Here is a 17,607-nt window from a genome sequence, read left to right on the forward strand (position 1 = left end):
TGCAGTGCAGTGAGTCCAGAGAGTGCACTGGCACCACTGGGGATGCAGTGCAGTGAGTCCAGTGCGTGTACTGGCACCACTGGGGATGCACTGCAGTGAGTCCAGAGAGTGCACTGGCACCACTGAGAATGCACTTCAGTGAGTCCAGAGAGTGCACTGGCACCACTGGGGATGCAGTGCAGTGAGTCCAGAGAGTGCACTGGCACCACTGGGGATGCACTGCAGTGAGTCCAGAGAGTGCACTAGCACCACTGGGAATGCAGTACAGTGAGTCCAGTGAGTGCACTGTCAACACTGGGGATGTAGTGCAGTGACTCGAGAGAGTGCACTGGCACCACTGGGGATGCAGTGCAGTGAGTCCAGAGAGTGCACTGGTACCACTTGGGATGCAGTGCAGTGAGTCCAGAGAGTGCACTGGCACCACTGGGGATGCAGTGCAGTGAGTCCAGAGATTGCATTGGCACCACTGGGGATGCAGTGCAGTGAGTCCAGAGAGTGCACTGGCACCACTGGGGATGCACTGCAGTCACTCCAGAGAGTGCACTGGCACCACTGATGATGCAGTACAGTGAGTCCAGTGAGCGCACTGGCACCACTGGGGATGTAGTGCAGTGACTCGAGGGAGTGCACTGGCACCACTGGGGATGCAGTGCAGTGAGTCCAGAGAGTGCACTGGCACCACTGGGGATGCAGTGCAGTGAGTCCAGAGAGTGCACTGGCACCACTGGGGATGCAGTGCAGTGAGTCCAGAGAGTGCATTGGCACCACTGGGGATGCAGTGCAGTGAGTCCAGACAGTGCACTGGCACCACTGGGGATGCACTGCTGTGAGTCTAGAGAGTGCACTGGCAGCAGTGGGGATGCACTGCAGTGAGTCCAGAGAGTGCACTGGCACCACTGGGCATGCACTGCAGTGAGTCCAGAGAGTGCAGTGGCACCACTGGCGATGCAGTGCAGTGAGTCCAGAGAGTGCACTGGCACCACTGGGGATGCAGTGCAGTGAGTCCAGAGAGTGCACTGGCACCACTGGGGATGCAGTGCAGTGAGTCCAGAGAGTGCACTGGCACCACTGGGGATGCAGTGCAGTGAGTCCAGAGAGTGCACTGGCAGCACTGGGGATGCAGTGCAGTGAGTCCAGAGAGTGCACTGGCACCACTGGGGATGCACTTCAGTGAGTCCAGAGAGTGCACTGGCACCACTGGGTATGCACTGCAGTGAGTCCAGAGAGTGCACTAGCACCACTGGGGAATGCAGTGCAGTGAGTCCAGTGAGTACACTGGCACCACTGGGGATGCAGTGCAGTGAGTCAAGAGAGTGCACTGGCACCACTGGGGATGCACTGCAGTGAGCCCAGAGAGTGCACTGGCACCACTGGGGATGCACTGCAGTGAGTCCAGAGAGTGCACTAGCACCACTGGGGAATGCAGTGCAGTGAGTCCAGTGAGTACACTGGCACCACTGGGGATGCAGTGCAGTGAGTCAAGAGAGTGCACTGGCACCACTGGGGATGCACTGCAGTGAGCCCAGAGAGTGCACTGGCACCACTGGGGATGCGGTGCCGGGAGTCCAGAGAGTGCTTTGGCACCACTGGGGATGCACTGCAGTTACTCCAGAGAGTGCACTGGCAACACTGGGGATGCAGTACAGTGAGTCCAGAGAGTGCACTGGCACCACTGGGGATGCACTACAGTGAGTCCAGAGAGTGCAGTGGCACCACTGGGGATGCAGTGCAGTGAGTCCAGAGAGTGCACTGGCACCACTGGGGATGCAGTGCAGTGAGTCCAGAGAGCGCAGTGGCTCCACTGGGGATGCAGTGCAGTCAGTCCTGTGAGTGTACTGGCACCACTGGGGATGCAGTGCAGTGAGTCCAGAGAGTGCACTGGCACCACTGAGAATGCACTTCAGTGAGTCCAGAGAGTGCACTGGCACCACTGGGGATGCACTGCAGTGAGTCCAGAGAGTGCACTGGCACCAACGGGGATGCACTGCAGTGAGTCCAGAGAGTGCACTGGCACCACTGGGGATGCACTTCAGAGAGTCCAGAGAGTGCACGGGCTCCACTGGGGATGCAGTGCAGTGAGTCCAGAGAGTGCACTGGCACCACTGGGGATGCAGTGCAGTGAGTCCAGAGTGTGCACTGGCACCACTGGGGATGCAGTGCAGTGAGTCCAGAGAGTGCACTGGCACCACTGGGGATGCAGTGTAGTGAGTGCAGAGAGTGCACTGTGAACACTGGGGATGCAGTGCAGTGAGTCCAGAGAGTGCACTGGCACCACTGGGGATGCACTGCAGTGAGTCCAGAGTGTGCACTGGCACCACTGGGGATGCACTGCAGTGAGTCCAGAGATTGCACTGGCACCACTGGGGATGAACCTCAGTGAGTCCAGAGAGTGCACTGGCACCACTGGTGATGCACTGCAGTGAGTCCAGAGAATGCACTGGCACCACTGGGGATGCAGTGCAATGAGTCCAGAGAGTGCACTGGCACCAGTGGGGATGCAGTGCAGTGAGTCCAGAGAGTGCACTGGCACCAGAGGGAATGCACTGCAGTGAGTCCAGTGAGTGCACTGGCACCACTGTGGATGCACTGCAGTGAGTCCAGAGAGTGCACTGGCACCACTGGGGATGCAGTGCAGTGAGTCCAGAGAGTGCACTGGCACCACTGGGGATGCACTGCAGTGAGTCCAGAGAGCGCACTGTCACCACTGGGGATGCAGTGCAGTGAGTCCACAGAGTGCACTGGTACCAGTGGGGATGCAGTACAGTGAGTCCAGAGAGTGCAGTGGCACCACTGGGCATGCAGTGCAGTGAGTCCAGAGAGTGCACTGGCACCACTGGGGATGCACTTCAGTGACTCCAGAGAGTGCACTGGCACCACTGGGGATGCAGTGCAGTGAGTCCAAAGACTTCACTGGCAAAACTGGAGATGCAGTGCAGTGAGTCCAGAGAGTGCACTGGCACCACTGGGGATGCAGTGCAGTGAGTCCAGAGACTTCACTGGCAAAACTGGAGATGCAGTGCAGTGAGTCCAGAGATTGCACTGGCACCACCGGGGCTGCAGTGCAGTGAGTCCAGAGAGTGCACTGGCACCACTGGGGATGCACTGCAGTGAGTCCAGAGAGTGCATTGGCACCACTGGGGATGCAGTGCAGTGAGTCCAGAGAGTGCACTGGCACCACTGGGGATGCACTGCTGTGAGTCCAGAGAGTGCACTGGCAGCAGTGGGGATGCACTGCAGTGAGTCCAGAGAGTGCACTGGCACCACTGGGGATGCACTGCAGTGAGTCCAGAGAGTGCAGTGGCACCACTGGCGATGCAGTGCAGTGAGTCCAGAGAGTGCACGGGCACCACTGGGGATGCAGTGCAGTGAGTCCAGAGAGTGCACTGGCACCACTGGGGATGCACTGCAGTGAGTCCAGAGAGTGCACTGGCACCACTGGGGATGCAGTGCAGTGAGTCCAGAGAGTGCACTGGCAGCACTGGGGATGCAGTGCAGTGAGTCCAGAGAGTGCACTGGCACCACTGGGGATGCACTGCAGTGAGTCCAGAGAGCGCACTGGCACCACTGGGGATGCACTGCAGTGAGTCCACAGAGTGCACTGGAACCACTGAGAATGCACTTCAGTGAGTCCAGAGAGTGCACTGGCACCACTGGGGATGCACTGCAGTGAGTCCAGAGAGTGCACTAGCACCACTGGGGAATGCAGTGCAGTGAGTCCAGTGAGTACACTGGCACCACTGGGGATGCAGTGCAGTGAGTCAAGAGAGTGCACTGGCACCACTGGGGATGCACTACAGTGAGTCCAGAGAGTGCACTGGCAAAACTGGAGATGCAGTGCAGTGAGTCCAGAGAGTGCACTGGCACCACTGGGGATGCAGTGCAGTGAGTCCAGAGACTTCACTGGCAAAACTGGAGATGCAGTGCAGTGAGTCCAGAGATTGCACTGGCACCACCGGTGCTGCAGTGCAGTGAGTCCAGAGAGTGCACTGGCACCACTGGGGATGCACTGCAGTGAGTCCAGAGAGTACACTGGCACCACTGGGGATGCACTACTGTGAGTCCAGAGATTGCACTGGCACCACTGGGGATGCAGTGCACTGAGTCCAGAGAGTGCACTGGCACCACTGGGGATGCAGTGCATTGAGTCCAGAGAGTGCACTGGCACAACTGGGGATGCACTTCAGTGAGTCCAGAGAGTGCACTGACACCACTGGGGATGCAGTGCAGTGAGTCCAGAGAGTGCACTGGCACAACTGGGGATGCAGTGCAGTGAGTCCAGAGAGTGCTCTGGCACCACTGGGGATGCACTGCAGTGAGTCCAGAGAGTACACTGGCACCACTGGGGATGCAGTGCAGTGAGTCCAGAGAGTTCACTGGCACCACTGGGGATGCAGTCCAGTGAGTCCAGTGAGTGCACTGGCACCACTGGGGATGCAGTGCAGTGACTGCAGAGAGTACACTGGCACCACCGGGGATTCACTGCAGTGAGTCCAGAGAGTGCACTGGCACCACCTGTGATGCAGTGCAGTGAGTCCAGTGAGTGCACTGGCACCACTGGGGATGCAGTGCTGTGACTCCAGAGAGCGCACTGGCACCACTGGGGATGCAGTGCAGTCAGTCCAGTGAGTGCACTGGCACCACTGGGGGTGCAGTACAGTGAGTCCAGAGAGTGCACTGGCACCACTCAGAATGCACTTCAGTGAGTCCAGAGAGTGCACTGGCACCACTGGGGATGCACTGCAGTGAGTCCAGAGAGTGCACTGGCACCACTGGGGATGCACTTCAGAGAGTCCAGAGAGTGCACGGGCTCCACTGGGGATGCAGTGCAGTGAGTCCAGAGAGTGCACTGGCACCACTGGGGATGCAGTGCAGTGAGTCCAGAGAGTGCACTGACACCACTGGGGATGCAGTGCAGTGAGTCCAGAGAGTGCACTGGCACCACTGGGGATGCAGTGCAGTGAGTCCAGAGAGTGCACTGGCACCACTGGGGATGCAGTGTAGTGAGTGCAGAGAGTGCACTGTGAACACTGGGGATGCAGTGCAGTGAGTCCAGAGAGTGCACTGGCACCACTGGGGATGCAGTGCAGTGAGTCCAGAGAGTGCACTGGCACCACTGGGGATGCACTGCAGTGAGTCCAGAGATTGCACTGGCACCACTGGGGATGCACCTCAGTGAGTCCAGAGAGTGCACTGGCACCACTGGTGATGCACTGCAGTGAGTCCAGAGAATGCACTGGCACCACTGGGGATGCAGTGCAATGAGTCCAGAGAGTGCACTGGCACCAGAGGGAATGCACTGCAGTGAGTCCAGTGAGTGCACTGGCACCACTGTGGATGCACTGCAGTGAGTCCAGAGAGTGCACTGGCGCCACTGGGGATGCAGTGCAGTGAGTCCAGAGAGTGCACTGGCACCACTGGGGATGCACTGCAGTGAGTCCAGAGAGTGCACTGGCACCACAGGGGATGCACTGCAGTGAGTCCAGAGAGTGCACTGTCACCACTGGGGATGCAGTGCAGTGAGTCCACAGAGTGCACTGGTACCAGTGGGGATGCAGTACAGTGAGTCCAGAGAGTGCAGTGGCACCACTGGGCATGCAGTGCAGTGAGTCCAGAGAGTGCACTGGCACCACTGGGGATGCACTTCAGTGACTCCAGAGAGTGCACTGGCACCACTGGGGATGCAGTGCAGTGAGTCCAAAGACTTCACTGGCAAAACTGGTGATGCAGTGCAGTGAGTCCAGAGAGTGCACTGGCACCACTGGGGATGCAGTGCAGTGAGTCCAGAGACTTCACTGGCAAAACTGGAGATGCAGTGCAGTGAGTCCAGAGATTGCACTGGCACCACCGGTGCTGCAGTGCAGTGAGTCCAGAGAGTGCACTGGCACCACTGGGGATGCACTGCAGTGAGTCCAGAGAGTACACTGGCACCACTGGGGATGCACTACTGTGAGTCCAGAGATTGCACTGGCACCACTGGGGATGCAGTGCACTGAGTCCAGAGAGTGCACTGGCACCACTGGGGATGCAGTGCATTGAGTCCAGAGAGTGCACTGGCACAACTGGGGATGCACTTCAGTGAGTCCAGAGAGTGCACTGACACCACTGGGGATGCAGTGCAGTGAGTCCAGAGAGTGCACTGGCACCACTGGGGATGCAGTGCAGTGAGTCCAGAGAGTGCTCTGGCACCACTGGGGATGCACTGCAGTGAGTCCAGAGAGTACACTGGCACCACTGGGGATGCAGTGCAGTGAGTCCAGAGAGTTCACTGGCACCACTGGGGATGCAGTCCAGTGAGTCCAGTGAGTGCACTGGCACCACTGGGGATGCAGTGCAGTGACTGCAGAGAGTACACTGGCACCACCGGGGATTCACTGCAGTGAGTCCAGAGAGTGCACTGGCACCACCTGTGATGCAGTGCAGTGAGTCCAGTGAGTGCACTGGCACCACTGGGGATGCAGTGCTGTGACTCCAGAGAGCGCACTGGCACCACTGGGGATGCAGTGCAGTCAGTCCAGTGAGTGCACTGGCACCACTGGGGGTGCAGTACAGTGAGTCCAGAGAGTGCACTGGCACCACTGGGGATGCACTGCAGTGAGTCCAGAGAGTGCACTGGCACCACTGGGGATGCAGTGCAGTGAGTCCAGAGACTGCACTGGCACCACTGGGGATGCAGTGCAGTGAGACCAGAGAGTGCACTGGCACCACTGGGGATGCACTGCAGTGAGTCCAGAGAGTGCACTGGCACCACTGGGGATGCACTGCAGTTAGTCCAGAGAGTGCACTGTCACCACTGGGGATGCAGTACAGTGAGTCCACATAGTGCACTGGCACCAGTGGGGATGCAGTACAGTGAGTCCAGAGAGTGCAGTGGCACCACTGGGCATGCACTTCAGTGACTCCAGAGAGTGCACTGGCACCACTGGGGATGCAGTGCAGTGAGTCCAAAGACTTCACTGGCAAAACTGGAGATGCAGTGCAGTGAGTCCAGAGAGTGCACTGGCACCACTGGGGATGCAGTGCAGTGAGTCCAGAGAGTGCACTGGCACCACTGGGGATGCAGTGAAGTGAGTGCAGAGAGTGCACTGGCACCACTGGGGATACACTGCAGTGAGTCCAGAGAGTGCACTGGCACCACTGGGGATGCACTACAGTGAGTCCAGAGAGTGCACTGGCACCACTGGGGATGCAGTGCAGTGAGTCCAGAGAGTGCACTGGCACCACTGGGGATGCAGTGCAGTGAGTCCAGTGAGTGTACTGGCACCACTGGGGATGCACTTCAGTGAGCCCAGAGAGTGCACTGGCACCACTGAGAATGCACTTCAGTGAGTCCAGAGAGTGCACTGGCACCACTGGGGATGCACTGCAGTGAGTCCAGAGAGTGCACTAGCACCACTGGGGATGCAGTGCAGTGAATCCTGTGAGTACACTGGCACCACTGGGGATGCAGAGCACTGAGTCCAGAGAGCTCACTGGCACCACTGAGGATGCAGTGCAGTGAGTCCAGAGAGTGCACTGGCACCACTGGAGATGCAGTACAGTGAGTCCAGTGAATGCACTGGAACCACTGGGGATGCAGTGCAGTGAGTCCAGAGAGTGCACTGGCACCACTGGTGATGCAGTACAGTGAGTCCAGTGAGTGCACTGGTACCACTGGGCCTGCAGTGCAGTGAGTCCAGAGAGTGCACTGGCACCACTGGGGATGCAGTTAAGTGAGTCCAGAGAGTGCACTGGCACCACCGATGATGCAGTACAGTGAGTCCAGTGAGTGCACTGGCACTACTGGGGATGTAGTGCAGTGACTCGAGAGAGTGCACTGGCACCACTGGGGATGCAATGCAGTGAGTCCAGAGAGTGCACTGGCACCACTGGGGATGCAGTGCAGTGAGTCCAGAGAGTGCACTGGCAGCAGTGGGGATGCAGTGCAGTGAGTCCAGAGAGTGCACTGGCACCACTGGGGATGCAGTGCAGTGAGTCCAGAGACTTCACTGGCACCACTGGGAATGCAGTGCAGTGAGTCCAGAGAGGGCACTGGCACCACTGGGGATGCACTGCAGTGAGTCCAGAGAGTGCACTGGCACCACTGGGGATGCACTGCAGTGAGTCCAGAGAGTGCACTGGCACCACTGGGGATGCACTGCAGTGAGTCCAGAGAGTGCACTGGCACCACTGGGGATGCACTACAGTGAGTCCAGAGATTGCACTGGCACCACTGGGGATGCAGTGCAGTGAGTCCAGAGAGTGCACTGGCACCACTGGTGATGCAGTTTAGTGAGTCCAGAGAGTGCACTGGCACCACTGGGGATGCACTTCAAGGAGTCCAGAGATTGCACTGGAACCACTGGGGATGCAGTGCAGTGAGTCCAGAGAGTGCACTGGCACCACTGGTGATGCAGTGCAGTGAGTCCAGAGAGTGCACTGGCACCACTGGCGATGCAGTCCAGTGAGTCCAGTGAATGCACTGGCACCACTGGGGATGCTGTGCAGTGAGTGCAGAGAGTGCACTGGCACCACCTGTGATGCAGTACAGTGTGTCCAGTGAGTGCACTGGCACCACTGGGGATGCAGTGCTGTGACTCCGGAGAGCGCACTGGCACCACTGGGGATGCAGTGCAGTCAGTCCAGTGAGTGCACTGGCACCACTGGGGATGTAGTACTGTGACTCCAGAGAACGCACTGGCACCACTGTGGATGCAGTGCAGTGAGTGCAGAGAGTGCACTGGCACCACTGGGGATGCAGTGCAGTGAGTCCAGAGATTGCACTGGCACCACTGGGGATGCAGTGCTGTGACTCCAGAGAGCGCACTGGCACCACTGGGGATGCAGTGCAGTGAGTCCAGAGAGTGCACTGGCACCACTGGGGATGCACTGCAGTGAGTCCAGAGAGTGCACTGGCACCACTGGGGATGCACTGCAGTGAGTCCAGAGAGTGCACTGGCACCACTGGGGATGCACTGCAGTGAGTCCAGAGATTGCACTGGCACCACTGGGGATGCAGTGCAGTGAGTGCAGAGAGTGCACTGGCACCACTGGGGATGCACTTCAGTGAGTTCAGAGAGTGCACTTGCACCACTGGGGATGGGTTTCAAGCCAACTGCATTAACCGCTCATGCTTCTTTCTTATGAGACGTTAGTAAACCAATTACATAGCCTTGTCAAGACTAAATCACAGGTAAAAATCCTGTACATCTCATGTGGCCAACCACTCCCAACTAGGATTCCAAGAACCAGGAGGTTCGGTGAAAATAGGGCTAGTGCTATTAGAGGGGTGATTATTAGGGTAAGCCGTAAGCTGTCTTTAATGGAGAAGTATGGGTGGAATGGGATTTTGTCGCAGTCTGATACGATTCCTAGTGGGTTATTTGAGCCTGATTCGTGTAGGAAGGTTAGGTGGACTAGGGTGATTCCTGCAATTAGGAAGGGCAGTAGGAAGTGGATGGCGAAGAATCGGGTTAAGGTTGGATTGTCTACTGAGAATCCTCCTCAGGCTCATTCTACTAGAGTTTGCCCAATGTACGGGATGGCTGAGAATAGGTTGGTGATTACGGTGGCCCCTCAGAATGACATTTGTCCTCATGGTAGGACATACCCTACGAAGGCAGTTGCTATTAGGGTGAGTAGGAGGATTACTCCTGTGTTTCAGGTTTCTTTGTATAGGTAGGAGCCGTAGTAGAGGCCTCGTCCGATGTGTAAGTAGATGCAGATAAAGAAGAGCGAAGCACCGTTGGCGTGGAGGTTGCGGATGAGCCATCCGTACTGGACGTCTCGGCATGTGTGAGCTACTGAGGAGAAGGCGAGTGAAGTGTCTGCGGTGTAGTGTATGGCTAGTAGCAGGCCTGTTAGGATTTGTGTGGCTAAGCAGATGGCTAGAAGGGAGCCGAAGTTTCATCAGGCAGAGATGTTGGAGGGGGCGGGTAGGTCGATTAGGGAGTTGTTGATTATTTTTAGTAGGGGATGGGATTTGCGGATGTTAGGGGCCATTAGTGAGTCTGTGTGTTATTAGGATTATTACCAGGATGGAGAGGGCGAAGGATCCTAGGTAGGCCTTAATTAGCCCTGTGTGTATTGAGGTTGCGGCTTTGCTTGCGGCTACTTGTAGTTCAGCAAGGCCCTCTGGCCCTATTTTTTTGAGTCAGGAGAGGTCGATCAAGTGTAGGGCAATGTTTTGTCCCTTTTCTAGTAGGTTTTTGGAGAAGAATCGGTGTACTAGGGGGTTGAAGTACCCTAATGCAGAGGAGAAGTTTATGAGGGGGTTTGGTTTGGGGTGAGTGAGGGTGTGTGTTATGTTCGATAGTTCTAGGGCTAGGATGATTCCTAGGATTGTTATGAGGATGGCAGCGGTTTTGGTGATAAGGGGTATGGTTATTGGGGGGGTTTTGGTTGGTGTGATGAAAGAGGTAATGATTATTCCTGCTGTAATGCTGCCTAGGGCGAGTCGGGTTAGGGGGGCGGTGATTAGTGGGTTGTTTTCGTTTATTGATACTATTGGGGGGATTCGGGTTTGTCCAGCTTGGACTAGGATGGTTATGCGGATGCTGTAGGTTGCGGTGAATGCTGTGGCTATAAGGGTTAGGAGTAGGGCTCAAGTATTTAGGTATGATGTGTTTAAGCTTTCGATGATGAGGTCTTTTGAGTAGAATCCGGCTAGGAATGGGGTTCCTATCAGCGCCAGGTTTCCGATGGTTAGGCAGGAAGTAGTGACTGGGAGTATTTTCTGTAGGCCTCCTATCTTTCGGATATCTTGTTCTCCGTTTAGGTTGTGGATGATAGACCCTGAGCATAGGAATAGTATGGCTTTAAAGAAGGCATGGGTTGAGATGTGTAGGAAGGCTAGTTGTGGGAGGTTTAGTCCGATAGTGACTATTATTAGTCCTAGTTGGCTGGATGTTGAGAAAGCAATGATTTTTTTGATGTCATTTTGGGTTAGGGCGCATGTGGCAGCGAATAGGGTTGATAGAGCACCTAGGCATAGGCAGGCAGTTAGGGCTGTCTGGTTGGTGGCTAGCAGGGGGTGCATGCGGATGAGCAGGAAGATTCCGGCTACTACTATGGTACTGGAGTGCAGTAGGGCTGATACTGGGGTGGGGCCTTCTATTGCTGCGGGCAGTCATGGGTGGAGTCCAAATTGGGCGGATTTTCCTGCGGCTGCGAGGATTAATCCTATGAGGGGGAGGATTGGGGTTTGGTGGGGGTGTACGGCTTGTTGGATCTCTCAGGTGTTGAATGTTGAAGCTAGTCATGCTATGCTCAGGATCAGTCCGATGTCTCCGATTCGGTTGTAGATTACGGCTTGTAGGGCGGCGGTGTTGGCATCTGCTCGGCCTTGTCATCAGCCGATGAGAAGGAAGGACATGATTCGTACTCCTTCCCAGCCTACGAATAGGAGGAATATGTTGTTTGCGGTTGTTAGGAGGAGTATGGCGACTAGGAATGTCAGTAGGTAGGTGAAAAATTTTGTTACGTATGGCTCTGAGGCCATGTATCATATGGCGAATTGTAGGATTGATCATGTTACAAATAGGGCGATTGGAAGAAATGTTATTGAGTATTGGTCTATTTTTAGGCTCAGGGGGATTTTAAAGTTTATAATGAATTTTCACTCCCAGTGGCAGGTGACAGATTCTACTCCCGAGTAGATGAATGCGGTTGTAGGGGCTAGGCTAATTAGGAATGCGGTTTTAACAGCGCGGGTGGTGGCTTGTGGGGTGTTTTTAAAGTTTTTAAATAGAAATGGCAGGATGATTGGGGTTAGGAGGATTGTCAGCGTGAGTAGTGTGAGGGAGTTGATTAGTAGTGTGGGGTTCACTACTTTTACTTGGATTTGCACCAAGATGGGTGGTTCCTAAGACCAGTGGATTGCTGTTATCCTTTAAAAGTAAGGGGGCTGAGGTTTTAGGCTCAGATGTAAGAGTTAGCAGCTCTTGTTGGTTAAACCCTCCCCTCGGCAGGTAAGAAGGTTTGAACTTCTATTCTTAGAATCACAGTCTAATGTTTGGTTTAAACTATACTTGCATGAGGGGATTCCGGAGATCAGTTCGGGTTTGAGGATTAGGAGGAATATTGGGATAATGTGGAGTGTTATGAGCAGGTGTTCTCGCGTGGTTGAGTTTTGCATAGATGTGATGTGGGAGGGGATTGAGCCTCGTTGGGTCATTAGTAGTATGAATAAGGTGTAGGAGGCGGTTAGTAGGGTTGCGATTCCTGTTAGGATGATCGTGAAGGCAGATCAGTTGAATAAGGTGATTATAATGGTTAGCTCTGCTATGAGGTTTGTTGTTGGGGGTAAGGCTATGTTTGTTAGATTGGCCAGCAATCATCAGGTAGCTATGAGTGGTAGGAGAGGTTGTAGGCCTCGTGTGAGTAGTAGAATTCGGCTGTGCGTACGTTCATAGTTTGTGTTGGCTAGGCAGAATAGTATGGAGGAAGTTAGTCCATGGGAAATTATTAGGATCATTGCCCCTGAGAATGATCAGTGGGTTTGGATTATTCCTGCGGCGATAACTAGGCCTATGTGGCTAACGGATGAATAAGCGATTAGTGATTTTAGGTCTGTCTGTCGTAGGCAGATTGAGCTAGTCATTAGGGCGCCTCATAGGGCCAGGGTTAGGAAGGGGTAGTGCAGGAGGTTGGACAGCGGGCCCATAAATAGAGTGACTCGTATAATTCCGTATCCTCCTAGCTTTAGTAGTAGGGCGGCGAGGAGTATTGAGCCTGCGATGGGTGCTTCTACGTGGGCTTTTGGCAGTCAGAGGTGTAGGCCGTATAGTGGGGCTTTTACTATGAATGCTATGAGCAGTGCTAGACCTGATAGTATTCCTGTCCATGAGGTGGATAGGGTTGGGTGGGTTAGTTGTAGGGTTGGCAGGTGCAGGGTGCCAATTTTCACGTATAGGTGTATGATTGTGATTAGCAGGGGTAGAGAGCTTACTAGCGTGTAGAATAGCAGGTAGATGCCAGCGCTTAGGCGTTCTGGTTGGTTCCCCCATCGGGTGATTAAGATTAGGGTGGGAATGAGGGTTGCTTCAAATGAGATGTAAAATAGTGCTAGTTCTGTGGTGGAAAAGGCTAGTAGGATGAATGGCTGGACTGCGACTAAGGTTGAGATAAAGATTCGTTTGCGTTGTAGGGGTTCTTGTTGCAGGTGGTTTTGGCTTGCTATGATTATGAGTGGGAGTAGTCAGCAGGATAGTACTAGGAGGGGGGATGAGATTTGGTCAATTCCTGTTCAGTTGGATAAAAATTTGTAGGGGTAGTAGGTTGGGATTAATCACTGTAGGCTTAGGGCAGCGATTAGGAGGCTGTATAAGGTGGTGTTAGTCCATAGAAATTTTGGTGGAGACAGCAGGGCTGTTGGAAGAAGTATGATTGTGGGTAGGATGATTTTTAGCATTGCAGGAGGTTTAGGTTGTGTAGATGGTCGGAGCCATGTGTGCGGGTGGAGGCTACTAGGATGGCCAGGCCTGTGCCCGCCTCACACGCTGAGAAGGTTAGCATGAGAATTGGTACCATGGTGAATGAGGAGACTTGGTTTTCGATGGATCATATTGATAGGCCTACGAATATCGATAATATTATGCTTTCAAGGCATAGTAGGGCGGATACTAGGTGGGTTCGGTGGAAGGCTAGTCCTAGTCCGCTGAAAATGAAGGCTGAGTAGAAGCTTAAATGTAGGGGCGACATAAGAAAGTTACAGGGTTGGCTGTAATCTGCTGGGTCGAAACCAGCTATCTTTTTGGTTAGACTAACTTTCTGTTATTCTGCTCATTCTAGGCCCCCTTGAATTCACTCGTAGGCCAGTCCGAGTGTTAGGAGAAGGAGGATCGCTACAGTTCAGGTGAGGGTCATTAGGGGGGATTGGAGTTGGACGGCTCATGGCAGGGGGAGTAGGAGGGCGATTTCTAGGTCGAATAGGATGAACAGGATGGCTACTGAGGAAGAATCGGACTGAGAATGGTAATCGAGCAGATCCAAGTGGGTCGAATCCACATTCGTACGGTGAGAGTTTCTCTGAGTCGGGGTTTATTTGGGCGAGTCAGAAGTTTAATGCGGTTAGGGCGGCGCTTAGGATTGATGATAGGGCGAATATGAACATGAGTGCGTTCATTGCTCTCCTCTGGGTTTATACCAGATTCTAGAGATTGGAAGTCAATTGTAATTAATATACTAGAAGAGCAAGATCCTCATCAGTAGATGGTTATGTAGAGGAATAGTCAGATGACGTCTACGAAGTGTCAGTATCAGGCTGCTGCCTCGAATCCGAAGTGGTGGTCTGATGTAAAGTGGAACTTGATCAGTCGGAAGAGGCAGACGGTCAGGAAGGAGGATCCGATGATTACGTGGAGTCCGTGGAATCCAGTGGCAACGAAGAAGGTAGATCCGTAGACGCTATCGGCGATTGAGAATGGGGCTTCGTGGTATTCTATTGCTTGTAGGGCTGTGAAGTAGAATCCCAGGAGGATCGTTAGGGTTAGGGCGTGGATGGCGTGTTTTCGGTTTCCTTCTGTGATGCTGTGATGGGCTCACGTTACGGTAACGCCTGAGGCTAGTAGGATGGCTGTGTTTAGTAGGGGGACTTCTATCGGGTTGAGTGGTTTAATTCCTGTTGGGGGTCATTGGCCTCCTAGTTCTGGGGTTGGGGCCAGGCTCGAGTGGAAGAACGCTCAGAAGAACCCTAAGAAGAAGAATGCTTCGGATGTGATGAAAAGGATTATGCCGTATCGTAGGCCTTTTTGGACTGTGGGAGTGTGATGGCCTTGGAAGGTGCTTTCTCGTACAATGTCTCGTCATCATTGGAGTATTACTAGGAGTATTGAGATGAGGCCTAGGGTTAGTAGTATGGATGAGTTGTAGTGGAATCACATGATTAATCCTGAGGTTGTGAGTAGGGCGGCGGCTGCCCCGAAGATTGGTCAAGGGCTTGGGTCAACTATGTGGTATGAGTGTGCTTGGTGTGCCATTAGATGTTTTCTTGTAAGTATAGGCTTAGAAGGAGCACGAAGACGTAGGCCTGGATTATGGCTACTGCTACTTCTAGGATGGTTAGGAGTAGTAGGATGATTATTGTTAGGATGGATACTGCAGGAAGGGTGGGTATTAATGCAATGGAGGCTGTAGAGATGAGTTGGATGAGTAAGTGTCCTGCTGTAAGGTTGGCTGTAAGGCGGACTCCGAGGGCTAGGGGGCGGATTAGTAGGCTGGTTGTTTCGATCAGGATTAGTGCGGGGATTAGGGGTGTAGGGGTACCTTCGGGTAATAGGTGGGCTAAAGAGGCTGATGGTTGGTTTCGTAGGCCTGTTAGTAGTGTGGCGAGCCATAGTGGGAAGGCTAGGGCTATGTTCATAGATAGTTGGGTGGTTGGGGTGAATGTATATGGAAGGAGGCCTAGAAGGTTGATTGTAAGAAGTATGATTATTAGGGATGTAAATATTATGGCTCATTTGTGGCCATTTTTGTTGAGTGGGACTATTAGTTGTTTTGTGATTAGGTGAAGGAGTCATGTTTGGATAGTAGAAAGGCGGTTGTTGATTCATCGGTTGTTTGGGGACGGGAATAGTAGGGCTGGGAAGAGTAGGGATAGTAGGATTAAGGGGATGCCAAATAGATTGGGGCTGGAAAATTGGTCAAAGAAGCTTAGGTTCATGGTCAGGATCATGGTGTGGGTTTGGTAGTGAGGGAGGTCTTATTTGATGGGGGGTTGGTTGTGGTGAAGGCTAGTAGTTTTGGTTGGATGAGGAGTGCTAGGGTTAATCAGGTTATAATTATGATTGAAAATCATGGTGCGGGGTTAAGCTGTGGCATATCATTAAGGAGGGGGAAGTCCCTCTTTGGCTAGCTTAAAAGGCTAGTGCTGTTGCATAGCTTCTTAATGATTAGGATGATGATAGAAGGGACGATCAGGCCTCGAAATGTGGGAGTGGGGTTGATTCTACTACAATGGGTATGTAGCTGTGATTAGCCCCGCAAATTTCTGAGCATTGTCCGTAAAAAATCCCAGGCCGGGTGGTAATGAATGAAGTTTGGTTTAGTCGGCCTGGGATTGCGTCTGTTTTAACTCCGAGCGTTGGGACTGCTCAGGAGTGGAGTACGTCTCCTGCAGTAATGATCACGCGGATGGGGGATTCTATTGGGATAACTACGCGGTGGTCAACTTCTAGCAGTCGGAAGTGGCCGTTGGGTAAGTCTGGGGTGGGCACTATGTAGGAGTCGAATGATAGGTCTTTGAAGTCTGTGTATTCGTAGCTTCAGTATCATTGGTGGCCGATGGCTTTTAGGGTGAGGTCTGGTTCGTCGATTTTGTCCATTATGTAGAGGATTTGTAGGGATGGGAGGGCGAGGAGTACCAGGACGATAGCAGGTAGGATTGTCCAGATCAGCTCTACTTCTTGGGCGTCTACAGCATTGGACGAGAGTTTTTCTGTTAGTATGTGGGCTAAAAGGTAGAGAACTAGGCTGCAGATAGCTAGGGCAACGATTAGGGCGTGGTCGTGGAATTCAACGAGTTCTTCTATGATGGGTGATGAGGCGTCTTGGAATCCTAGTTGGGAGTGGTTGGCCACATGAGATGTACAGGATTTTTACCTGTGATTTAGTCTTGACAAGGCTATGTAATTGGTTTACTAACGTCTCATAAGAAAGAAGCATGAGCGGTTAATGCAGTTGGCTTGAAACCAGCATGTGAGGGTTCGATTCCTTCCTTTCTTGTACTTGGACGAAGGCCGGTTCCTCGAAAGTATGGTATGGGGGAGGGCAGCCGTGGATTCATTCAACGTTTGTGGTAGTTAGTTCTGGTTGTAGGACTTTTCGTTTGGCCGGAAAGGCTTCTCAGATGATGAATATTAGTATGATTACGGCTACTATTGAGATTAGGGAGCCGATGGAGGAAATGGTGTTTCATAGTGTGTAGGCGTCGGGATAGTCCGAGTATCGTCGGGGTATTCCTGCTAGGCCTAGGAAGTGCTGGGGGAAGAACGTTAGGTTTACTCCTGTAAATATTACCCCGAAGTGGGCTTTTGCTCATGTTTGGTGTAGGGTAAACCCAGTGAGTAGTGGGAATCAGTGAGTAAATCCTGCTAGAATGGCAAAGACGGCGCCTATGGATAGGACGTAGTGGAAGTGGGCAACTACGTAGTACGTGTCGTGCAGGGCGATGTCTAGGGAAGAGTTTGCAAGAACGATTCCTGTTAATCCTCCGATGGTAAATAGGAAGATAAATCCTAGAGCTCATAGTATTGGGGGGGTCTCATTTGATTGTTCCTCCGTGCAGGGTGGCTAGTCAGCTAAATACTTTGATTCCGGTAGGGATGGCAATGATTATAGTGGCTGATGTAAAGTAGGCTCGGGTATCAACGTCTATTCCTACTGTAAACATGTGGTGAGCTCAGACGATGAATCCTAGGAAGCCGATGGATAGTATGGCTCAGACTATTCCCATGTAGCCGAAGGGCTCCTTTTTGCCTGAGTAGTACGTGACTACGTGTGAGATGATTCCAAACCCCGGTAGGATCAGAATATAGACTTCTGGGTGTCCGAAGAATCAGAATAGGTGTTGGTACAGGATTGGGTCTCCTCCTCCAGCGGGGTCGAAGAATGTGGTGTTTAGGTTTCGATCAG

The 17,607-nt window shown here is 53.2% G+C and overlaps 2 long non-coding RNA genes across 8 annotated transcripts in view; one reads left to right on the top strand and one right to left on the bottom strand.

The window, feature by feature from the left end:
* The window catches only part of LOC308197137, a 494,297-nt gene that overhangs the window by 255,114 nt on the left and 221,576 nt on the right, over positions 1 to 17,607 (bottom strand). The window lies entirely within an intron of this gene.
* LOC308197139 overlaps positions 1 to 17,607 on the top strand; it is a 391,025-nt gene that overhangs the window by 232,267 nt on the left and 141,151 nt on the right. For all 3 annotated transcript variants that reach the window (XR_013952622.1, XR_013952623.1, XR_013952624.1), the window contains exon 4: positions 9,232 to 15,145. This is a non-coding gene — a long non-coding RNA (uncharacterized lncRNA). The remainder of the gene's footprint in view (positions 1 to 9,231; positions 15,146 to 17,607) is intronic.

The sequence above is a fragment of the Anser brachyrhynchus genome, assembly GCF_964034855.1.
Source record: "Anser brachyrhynchus genome assembly, chromosome: 6".
Classification (NCBI taxonomy): domain Eukaryota; kingdom Metazoa; phylum Chordata; class Aves; order Anseriformes; family Anatidae; genus Anser; species Anser brachyrhynchus.